At 37.0% G+C, this 10,722-nt stretch overlaps 1 pseudogene; it reads right to left on the bottom strand.

Annotated features, from left to right (window-relative positions):
- LOC107704149 (ras-specific guanine nucleotide-releasing factor 2-like) overlaps nucleotides 1-10,722 on the bottom strand; it is a 49,315-nt pseudogene that overhangs the window by 15,515 nt on the left and 23,078 nt on the right.

The following is a 10,722-nucleotide window of genomic DNA, read 5'->3' as shown; positions in this document are numbered from 1 at the left end:
GTCACGGTATCTCTGTGCATTCAAAATGCCATCAATAAAATGCACCTGTGTTCGTCGGTTACGACGACGAATTGCAGTCAGGTCGAGACCCCGATGAGGACGACAAGCATGCAGATGAGCTTCCCGGAGACGGTTTCTGACAGTTAGTGCAGAAATGTTTTGGTTATGCAAACCGATTGTTGCAGCAGCTGGTGGCTGGTCTCAGACGATCTTGGAGGTGAAGCTGCTGGATGTGGAGGTCCTGGGCTGGTGTGGTTACACGTGGTCTGCGGTTGTGAGGCCGGTTGGATGTACTGCCAAATTCTCTGAAACGCCTTTGGAGACGGCTTATGGTAGAGAAATGAACATTCAATTCACGGGCAACAGCTCTGGTGGACATTCCTGCAGTCAGCATGCCAATTGCACGCTCCCTCTAAACTTGCGACATCTGTGGCATTGTGCTGTGTGATAAAACTGCACATTTTAGAGTGGCCTTTTATTGTGGCCAACCTAAGGCACACCTGTGCAATAATCATGCTGTCTAATCAGCATCTTGATATGCCACACCTGTGAGGTGGATGGATTATCTCGGCAAAGGAGAAGTGCTCACTAACACAGATTTAGACAGATTTGTGAACAATATTTGAGAGAAATAGGCCTTTTGTGTACATAGAAAAAGTCTTAGATCTTTGAGTTCAGCTCATGAAAAATGGGGGCAAAAACAAAAGTGTTGCGTTTATAATTTTGTTCAGTATATGTTGGGTCACTAATCAATACTCTCCTGATACAAAACCAGTTGAGAACAATTGAAGACAGAAAGAACTTGAAATTGCAAGTTTACATCTCACAATTCTGACTTTTTTTCACACAATTCTGTTTATTTATTATTTATTGCAATTTAATCTCACAATTCAGCCTTTTCTTTATATTGCGCAATTAACAATTTGCAAAATTGTGAGAAAAACTGTAATAATTGTGAGATAAAAATAAATAAATAAATAATAGCAATTACGTTTGTATTTTTTTATTCTGTGGTGGAGACAAGTTTCCTTCAGACTAAAACATCCAAAATACACATTTAAATGTTTATTTTATTCGTTTTTTTTCTCCATTTCAGCAGCATTTACACACACCAAACATTACAGTTTTATTCATATCTATATTCTGAAGGGTTTTACTGTAGGGTTTGTTCATATATCATTTGGCTGATTTATATGGCTGTTGAGAAATCCAAAATCCCTTCTGTAAAAACCTTTAATATATCAACAAAATGAAACAAGAAAAAGTCCTATATGTTTGTGCTAATCATTTAACACCGGACTGCCTCACAAATGAGGGTCAGTTCAGTGCTGGATTTGTGCAAAGGTTGCTTCTGAAAGAGGGATCGATACCAACGCTTCGTGCGCGAACGTCAGCTCCAGACAAAGTAAGCATCATGAGTCATATTTTGTTTTCCAAAAGAGCCTCTTGGCACTCTGTAAGGCTAATGTTGCTAAAGCTACCATCGTCTCTGCCGGTTTTCACTGATGCTGTATTCAACGTGCTACCAGAATGATCGTAAATAGGAATGTGGTAGTTAAAAATTGCATATGAAAGCAATGTGAAGTTGTCCACTTGAATTTGTCAAGCTCATAATGTAATAGCACGCGAAGGCACCATGAGACCAGCTATGTCGTTATTTTTATTGCGCCATGCTCCCCGTCTGTGTAATTCATCAACGCGCATTTACTGTACACTACGGTCAGATTGCGTAAGATTGTACTGTTTTGCCGGAGCATGAGATCTTGACGCTCCGCCCACTTCTGAAAAGGGAGGCGGGAGCACCAGCTCATTTGCATTTAAAGGGACAAACACAAAAACGGCGCATTTTGGCTCATACCCTAAAAGTGGCAATTTCAACAAGCTATAAAAAATTATGTGTGGGGTATTTTGAGCTAAAACTTCACATACACACTCTGGGGACATCAGAGACTTATTTTACATCTTGTAAAAAGGGGCATAATAGGTCACCTTTAAGGCATTACATCCTCCTTGCAAGATGCGTCTCTATTATGACTGATAAATTACTCAAGGGCAGGGCATTGGGAACAAAATGGCCAGCTGGAAATGCTTCAAGTCAACAAACCTGCGAGTGTTTGGAAACCCAGTGGCGCAGAACGTTGAGCACCCTGTTGGTGGTGGCCCTGCGGATGAGGAACTCCTTATCGTACGATTTCTCAGGGTTGGTAAATCCTGAATGAGAGACAGTAGGAGAATTCTGTTAGATGAGGACGCGAATGCTTCCCCAGAGCCGTGTCACGACTCCTCAAAGACCCGATGGGAGATGTGTTTCAGCAGCCAGGGCAGCTGTCCGACCCCATCAGTGTCATCTAACCTTGCAGGCTGCTGTGTCCAGCTGCGGCGGTGGCGATAGCGAAGGCGGACGCGGGGGACACGGCACAGCGGGAGCCATCGGGAGACTGACCTATGAGGACACGATGAGAGAAAACAAGTCACCATATCATGGAAAATTTGATTTTCTTGTTTTGAAATATGAGATGAATCCAGCCAACCCGGGAACGTTCTCTAAACTTTGGCAAACATTCTGGCAAGCGTTCTTTCAGTAACATTAATAGAATGTTTGTTCAAATGTTCTCAAAACATTAGCACAAAGACATTATTTATACATCCTTCATGGAACATTTTTCTTCTGTTGGATGTTTGTCTAACATTTTTTTAAAAATGACATTACAAAAATACAATTACAAAAGTTACATCTCAGAATGTTGAGGGAACATTCAAAAGTAACGTTCCCATAATGTTTGCAAAATTATAAAATTGAATGTTCCTTTAACATATGTACAGGTGTATCTCAATAAATTAGAATGTCGTGGAAAAGTTCATTTATTTCAGTAATTCAACTCAAATTGTGAAACTCGTGTATTAAATAAATTCAATGCACACAGACTAAAGTAGTTTAAGTGTTTGGTTCTTTTAACTGTGATGATTTTGGCTCACATTTAACAAAAACCCACCAATTCACTATCTCAACAAATTAGAATACTTCATAAGACCAATAAAAAAAACATTCTTAGTGAATTGTTGGCCTTCTGGAAAGTATGTTCATTTACTGTACATGTACTCAATACTTGGTAGGGCTACTTTTGCTTTAATTACTGCCTCAATTCGTCGTGGCATGGAGGTGATCAGTTTGTGGCACTGCTGAGGTGGTATGGAAGCCCAGGTTTCTTTGACAGTGGCCTTCAGCTCATCTGCATTTCTTGGTCTCTTGTTTCTCATTTTCGTCTTGACAATACCCCATAGATTCTCTATGGGGTTCAGGTCTGGTGAGGCATCTTTTTCTTCCACACTTTTTCCTTCCGCTCAACTTTCTGTTAACATGCTTGGATACAGCACTCTGTGAACAGCCAGCTTCTTTGGCAATGAATGTTTGTGGCTTACCCTCCTTGTGAAGGGTGTCAATGATTGTCTTCTGGACAACTGTCAGATCAGCAGTCTTCCCCATGATTGTGTAGCCTAGTGAACCAAACTGAGAGACCATTTTGAAGGCTCAGGAAACCTTTGCAGGTGTTTTGAGTTGATTAGCTGATTGGCATGTCACCATACTCTAATTTGTTGAGATAGTGAATTGGTGGGTTTTTGTTAAATGTGAGCCAAAATCATCACAATTAAAAGAACCAAAGACTTAAACTACTTCAGTCTGTGTGCATTGAATTTATTTAATACACGAGTTTCACAATTTGAGTTGAATTACTGAAATAAATGAACTTTTCCACGACATTCTAATTTATTGAGATGCACCTGTATATACAAGAAAAAAAAAGCATTTTAAAACATTAAAAAAAAAAAACTTTACAGCAAAACATTTTTAGAACATATTTTTGTTAGCTGGGAATGTTCTATGTAAACATTCTCAAATGCTTTTTCCCAATCCATGCAGACTGTTTATTGTAATTAAACTAATCCAACTTCATGAGGTGCATATTGGGATGCTTTTTAAACAGTACTAAAGAAGTTAACTTGCTGGACTTTGATTTATGCCTTTCCTGCACTATCCAGTCCAACTAATCCATTTACAAAAATAAATGAATGAAATAAAAATGTAATTCAAATAAAAAACATTCAGTCAATGGTGTTCAAACTTTGGCTGTTAAGAGTAAATGCTTTAAAGGTATAGTATAAAAATGTCCCATTAAATTTGGTTTAAAAATCTAAAACTAAATTATGAATTTGGTTTAAGAAACCTCAATTAACACATGAACTTAAGGGAAAAACAAAATGCTACTGCAGTGTACAATATGTATATTTCATAACCTAATGCTTACAGTGTGCTAAAACTATCAATGAAAATATAAGATTGAGAAAGCAGTACCTGTAGGTGGTCGGTAGCGGAGGTGTCGCGGGGCGGACGGTGAATGGCATGGAGACATGTCTACAGAATCACTGGACGTGGGCATCTCAGGAATGAACTTATCCAGTGATACTGACTCCAGTACAGCTGTCAGGAACATCAGACAACATTAGTCATGTATATATCTTCACTATATGGACAAAAATATTGGAATACGCCTCTTAATAATTGAATTCAGGTGTTTCAATCTGACCCATTGCCACAGGTGTATAAAATCAAGCACCTAGCCATGCAATCTGCTTTTTCAAACACTTGTGAAAAAATGGGTCATTCTGAGGAGCACAGTGAATTCACCTTTGTCACATTTGCAATAAGTCAGTTCATGATATTCAGATCAGCAGTGTGATGGGCAAGTCTGGGTTTGGCGGATGCCAGGAGAACATTTCCTGCCTGAATGCACTGTGCCAACTGTCAAGTTTGGGGGAGGAGGAATAATGGTATGGGGTGTTTTTTCAGGGGTTGGCCTACTGTAGGCCTCTTACTTCCAGTGAAGGGAAATCTTAATGAGCAGCATACCAAGACATTTTGGACAATGTTTTGCTTCCAACTTTGTGGGAACAGTTTGGAAAAGGCCCTTTTCTATTCCAGCATGACTGTGCCCCAGTGCACAAACAAGGTCCATAAAGACATGGTTGGATGAGTTTGATGTGGAAGAACTTGACTGGCCCATACAGAGCCATGAGTTTAACCACATCAAACACCTTTGAGATGAACTGGAACAGAGTTTGTGAGCCAGGCTTTCTTGTCCAACATCAGTGCCTGACCTCACAAATGCTCTACTGGATGAATGGACAAAAATTCCCACAGAAACACTCCAAAATCTTGTGGAAAGCCTTCGCTGAAGAGTGGAAGCTGTTATTGCTGCAAAGCGGGGACTAACTCCATATTAATGTCTGTGTTTTTAGAATGCGATGTCATTAAATGGTCAGGTGTCTCAATACTTTTGTCCATATGGTGTATCTATCTAACTTTCTGTCTGTCTGTCTATCCATATATGTGACCCTGGAGCACAAAACCGGTCATAAGGGTCCATTTTTCGAAATTGAGGTTTATAAATCATCTGAAAGCTGAATAAATAAGCTTTCCATTGATGTATGGGTTTTTAGTATAGGATAATATTTGGCCGAGATACAACTATTTGAAAATCTGGAATCTGAGGGTGCAAAAAAATCTAAATATTGAGAAAATTGCCTTTACAGCTGTCCAAATGAATTCCTTAGCAATGCATATTACTAATCAAAAATTAAGCTTTAATATATTTATGGAGAGAAATTTACAAAATATCTTCATGGAACATGATCTATACTTGATATCCTAATGATTTTTGGCATAAAAGAAAAATCGATTATTTTGACCCATACAATGTATTTTTGACTATTGCTACAAATATACCCCAGAGACTTAAGACTGCTTTTGTGCTCCAGGGTCACATATCTGATTTTCTATCCATCCAGTATGGAGTGAATTTGCAGCTGAACGTTAGAGGACCCACAACACTCACCTCGTCGAATACTCCGTCGCAGCTTCCCACAGAAGGCGTCTATACGAGGCAGCTCCCCGCCCTCCTCTGGGGTGGAGGGGCTGAGCTCTGGGGAGCTGGGGCCCCGGCTGAGGTCCAGAGGGGCCTTAGTGCAGGTGGGTGGAGGGGAGGTGATGACGGGGTTGTAGGGAGACGTCGGGCTGCTGGCCGCAGAGAAAGTGGCTGTCGACAGGTCCAACGCGCCACCCTTAGAGCTCACAGGAGAGCTGAGGGACAGCTTCCGCGAGTGGATGGGGGAAGAGGTGCGCGAGGGGATGGAGACGGGCGGAGGAGAGGAGAACTTGCGAGAGAGCCGTGGGGATTTGTTGTTGAGGTGCTCTCCACTCCAGGTGCCTTGGTTGGTGGCGAAGAAAAGCTCGAGGGACCTGAGCCATCAGCGTAAGATGGAAACAAGTAAATAAATGCAGTGCACAACCAGATCTGTCTATTATCTATCTGTCTGTCTATCTATCGATCGTAACAGTTCATTTACATACAGTCATGTGAAAAAGAAAGGACACTCCTTGGTTTTTCTGTATCAGGACATAATAAAAAATCATGTGGTCCTTGGCAGGTCTTAATATTTGGAAAATAAAACGACAACATATGACATATCACAACGTGTCATTATTATAGGCACTGCTAATCAAATGGCTTTGATTAACTGATCACCCGCAAGTGTGAGCAGCTCTGTAAAAGCAGACGTTTTGGCAGCCTTCAGGTGTGTGTTAACACAATGCCAAAGAGGAAAGACATCAGCAATGATCTTAAGAGAAGCAATTGTTGCTGCTATCAATCTGGGAAGGGAAGGGAATGCAATAGAGTCTCCTTTCTTTTTCACATGACTGTATATAAGTCTTTAAGGTACAGTAGCAAATATAACCTGTATAACTCAGAAAGAGGGTGGAAAATTATCATGAAAAACTAAATTATGAACCTGATTAACTGATAATAAGAATGGACATGAGGGAAAATAAAGTCCACAAAGGACACGAGGGAAAAAGTCCCCATGAAAAACAAAAAGAGAGACACACAGGGAGAGACGGGTGATGAGTTACTTGGACTGGTCCAGCGCAAGCCTTGTGATCTTCAGGCTGTAGTCTGGACAGATGGAGGTGATGGACAAACGGTCGGACGAATGATACTGAACCCTGCGAGTGACAGCGAGGGAGGAACAGGAGGATTGTGGGAACAGAGAGAGTTCTGTGGTCTGTATTCACGCAGATGGATCCAAAGTATAACATTTGTGTGCAGCTAAAGTAATGATGGTTTTGTGTATTATACTGATCAATAAAAATCCATAATGAAAGAAAAGGGTTTTATTTGCTTTTTACATAACAAATGTTTTTTTTCTTGCACATATGCTGGAGGATTATATTAGCTTTTTTATTTTAATGCCTTCAGTTTGCATGTTTGAATTTGACATATCATTGAATAACATGGTTTTTCTGTAAAATGCAGAAAAGCTCATTTGTATTTGCATCCAATTGAAAACTGATTAATCAAAGAAATCATTAAAAGATTAATTGAATATCAAAAATGATTCTTAGTCGCACACCTAATATTCCATTAATTAATAACCATTCAATAATTTGTGGTCAGTAAGACTTTATATTTTCCAAAAAAGATTCTTAAAATAATATTGAATAATAATAATAATAAAAATTTATAATATTTTTTTGAAAATTATATTACGATAGAGAAGTTAAAACATAAGATATATTTTGTTTTTTAATTATTTTCTGTCATGACAATGCTCTATTTCCAGCAGCCATTAGTCCAGTTTGAAATAAAATTGTAATTATTTGATAATTATTATTATTAGTAGCAGAAAACATTACAAATACCTGCAATTTTTGATCAGTTTGCTTTATTTTCAGCAGGCATTACTCCAGTTTTAAATAAAAATGATCATTATTTGATCATTATTATTATTAGAAAACATTATAAATACCTGTCATTTTTGATCAGTTTAATACATCCTTGCTGAGTAAAAAAAATCATAGTGATTCCAAACCTGGCAGTTTACATACTCAAAATGAGCTTCAAATTAAGGGTATCACAATCATCCCAATGATGACTGGCATTCAGACATGTTTTGAATGTGTGACAGTCAAACAAAACAATTAGAAGAAAAACAACGATCAAATAAATCATTTTTGCATTTCCTTTGCACTGGACGAAAAAAAGTGTGTGGTACTCTAACCTGACAGGTATAGACGTGAAGGGTTTCTTGTAGATGTCGGAGAGTTTGTCCATGACGACAGCAGCGGTGGTGAAGATGCGGTAGGTGTGGAGGAAGGTGTTGAGGAAGTCGATGGACAGGAAGCGCAGGTCGGTCAGCCGTTCCAGGAGTCTCTCCACGCTGGCGTAACGGATCTGTGGCACCTTGCAGGAGTTCAGCGTCTTACTGAAGCAGATGTCCACATCGTCTTTGTGCAGTCAGGCGTCAGACCTGCAGATATGAATGAGCAAATGATTCAACTATTAACTATTTTTGTTTAATTCATCTATGCTAATTCTGTGTTGTTGCTGTAAACTCAAATTAAAACAAACTATTAAGAAAAGTTTTTTTTATAATTAATTTGAATTATGCTCAAATGAAATAAAATGTAAATAGTAGATAAAAATCTTAAATTTGAATGAAAATTAGAAATAATGTCTTGGCAGCTAACTGAAAAAAAAAGTTTAAAAAAAAACGATTAAAAAAAAAAGTGTATTTTAAATAAACAGATTTTTATTTTTAAACAAATAAAATATGATTAATATTTTTAATAAAAACTATTTATACTGTATTTAAATAAAAATGTTAAAATGTCTATATTTTAAATAATTAAAATAAAAAATAAAATGTTAACTAATTAAAATGTGTTTATTTTTATCATATATATGTGTGTGTGTGTGTGTGTGTGTGTTTATAAATGTAAAAAAATCTTAATTTAAAATGAAGCATATTTATGTTAAATACATGCATGTTTATTATAAAATAAAATATGTTTTCATAACAAATATATATATATATATGTATTTGTATTAATAAATAAATCTGAATTTAAATAAAAATTAAGAAAATTTGAAATGAAATAAATTAAGTTGAAGCACTAAAATTACTAAAACTGAAATAAAAATAAATAAAAAGCTAAACAGAAGTATTAAAAAAATCAAACATTAATAAAAATGACAAAAGCACATAACAAAATGACTGAAACTGAAATTAAAATGAAAAATGAAGATATAAAAATAAAAGCTAATTCAAAATATTAATATATAATATATATATATTAATGTGAATATAAGTAATAATAAAATAACATTGGAGTGAGTGCGTTTTACTTGATCATGTGCGGCACGGTTACTTTGGAGTTGTCCTCAAACACGCTGGTCATCAAGCCATTGCAGCAAATGTTGTCAATGCACTAAATGGCATAAAAATGGAGAAAAGAAAAACAGAATGCAGTGACTTCACTGTAGCTACTGCAGTAAGAGTCATCAAAATGAACAAACTAGGAGTGCACAATATATCAGTAAACAATCATTATCAGCTAATATTAGCATTTTGAATGATCAGCATTTGTCTGATTAGGCCCATACTGGAAGCATATAATATCAGGCCTTATTTTTCCTCTTCAAATTGTTTTTACAAGATGAAATTAAAGAGTTCATCTGAAGCATGTAAAATTACAGATAAATAGATAAACAAAAAGACCAAAAACAGCTACCAGTTTTAACCCAAATTTGCATACCGGTTCATCTCTAGGGCAGAGTATATAATAGACTGTTCATGCTAAAAATATTATGCAAAAACCTTACCGTAGAGTCAGTGAAACTATTTATGTCAATGCAAATATGATGGAAACTTCTCACTCTTGTGCATTTCATGCATGTTGCTTTCTAGCTACAAAACATGAACTTCTGCTCTTCGGGTTTGACTGAATCTCTGCATTTCTAAACGTGAATCAATTATTTATTTCTTGTGCATTTTTGCTTCATATGAGTCGTGATATTCACCGAAAAGCTGTCTGCAGTTTGTTCTACAGATGCACCCACTGTGAAAGAGTGTGAATAAGCGTGTTGCATGTATTGTGCAGATTGAACCTGGCTCATGTCGCTGGTCCAGGCTGCTTTCTCCTGCCGAGACGGAGCGAGCAGAACGACTGAAAATGACGGACCATCAGCAGGCTCTACCACTATTTTAAACTCCAGGTGATTGAATCCCTGACCAGCAGCATTATCTGAGGAGACAGGGAATCAAAACTCATTGATAGTTAGCTTCATGTTGGTATTACTAGGATTAATGGTATTAATAAAGGTGTCTGAAGTCAGACTCACAGTCTTCATCACTGGCATCCAGCTCCTCGATAAGCGTACATTCTATCAGAGACAACGTGCGTCCTTGCTGTGGTTTTGAGGAAAGGTACTTTAAATTATTTTATGCTTTGAAACGGTTAAAGTAATAGTTCACCCAGATGTCTGAACTGCTCTTTTCAATGAAGGTGAACAGCGACCGATACTGTAAATTAAAAAAAAAGAAAAGAAAAAAATTCAAAAAAACGGGGGTAGGAACAACATTACGGTGATTAAATTATGAGAATATTTTAGGGTGAATGATTCCTTTAAGAAATTTACATCACGTTGATTCCATTAATTCAGGGTGACCCGAATCACTTTGAGCAGGAGCATATTTTTATTTTTGATTAATTGTAAATAAAGAAATAATATTAATTTAAAAGAATACATATTTATTAAAAAAATATTTATTTTAAAATAATTAAAATACTTCTATTTTTATCATATATAGTAACATAATACATAT

Source organism: Sinocyclocheilus anshuiensis, unplaced genomic scaffold (genome assembly GCF_001515605.1).
Source record: "Sinocyclocheilus anshuiensis isolate Anshui unplaced genomic scaffold, SAMN03320099.WGS_v1.1 scaffold690, whole genome shotgun sequence".
Classification (NCBI taxonomy): Eukaryota; Metazoa; Chordata; class Actinopteri; order Cypriniformes; family Cyprinidae; genus Sinocyclocheilus; species Sinocyclocheilus anshuiensis.
The sequence above is the reverse complement of the archived record's forward strand: the minus strand, read 5'-3'. Positions and strand labels throughout refer to the sequence as shown.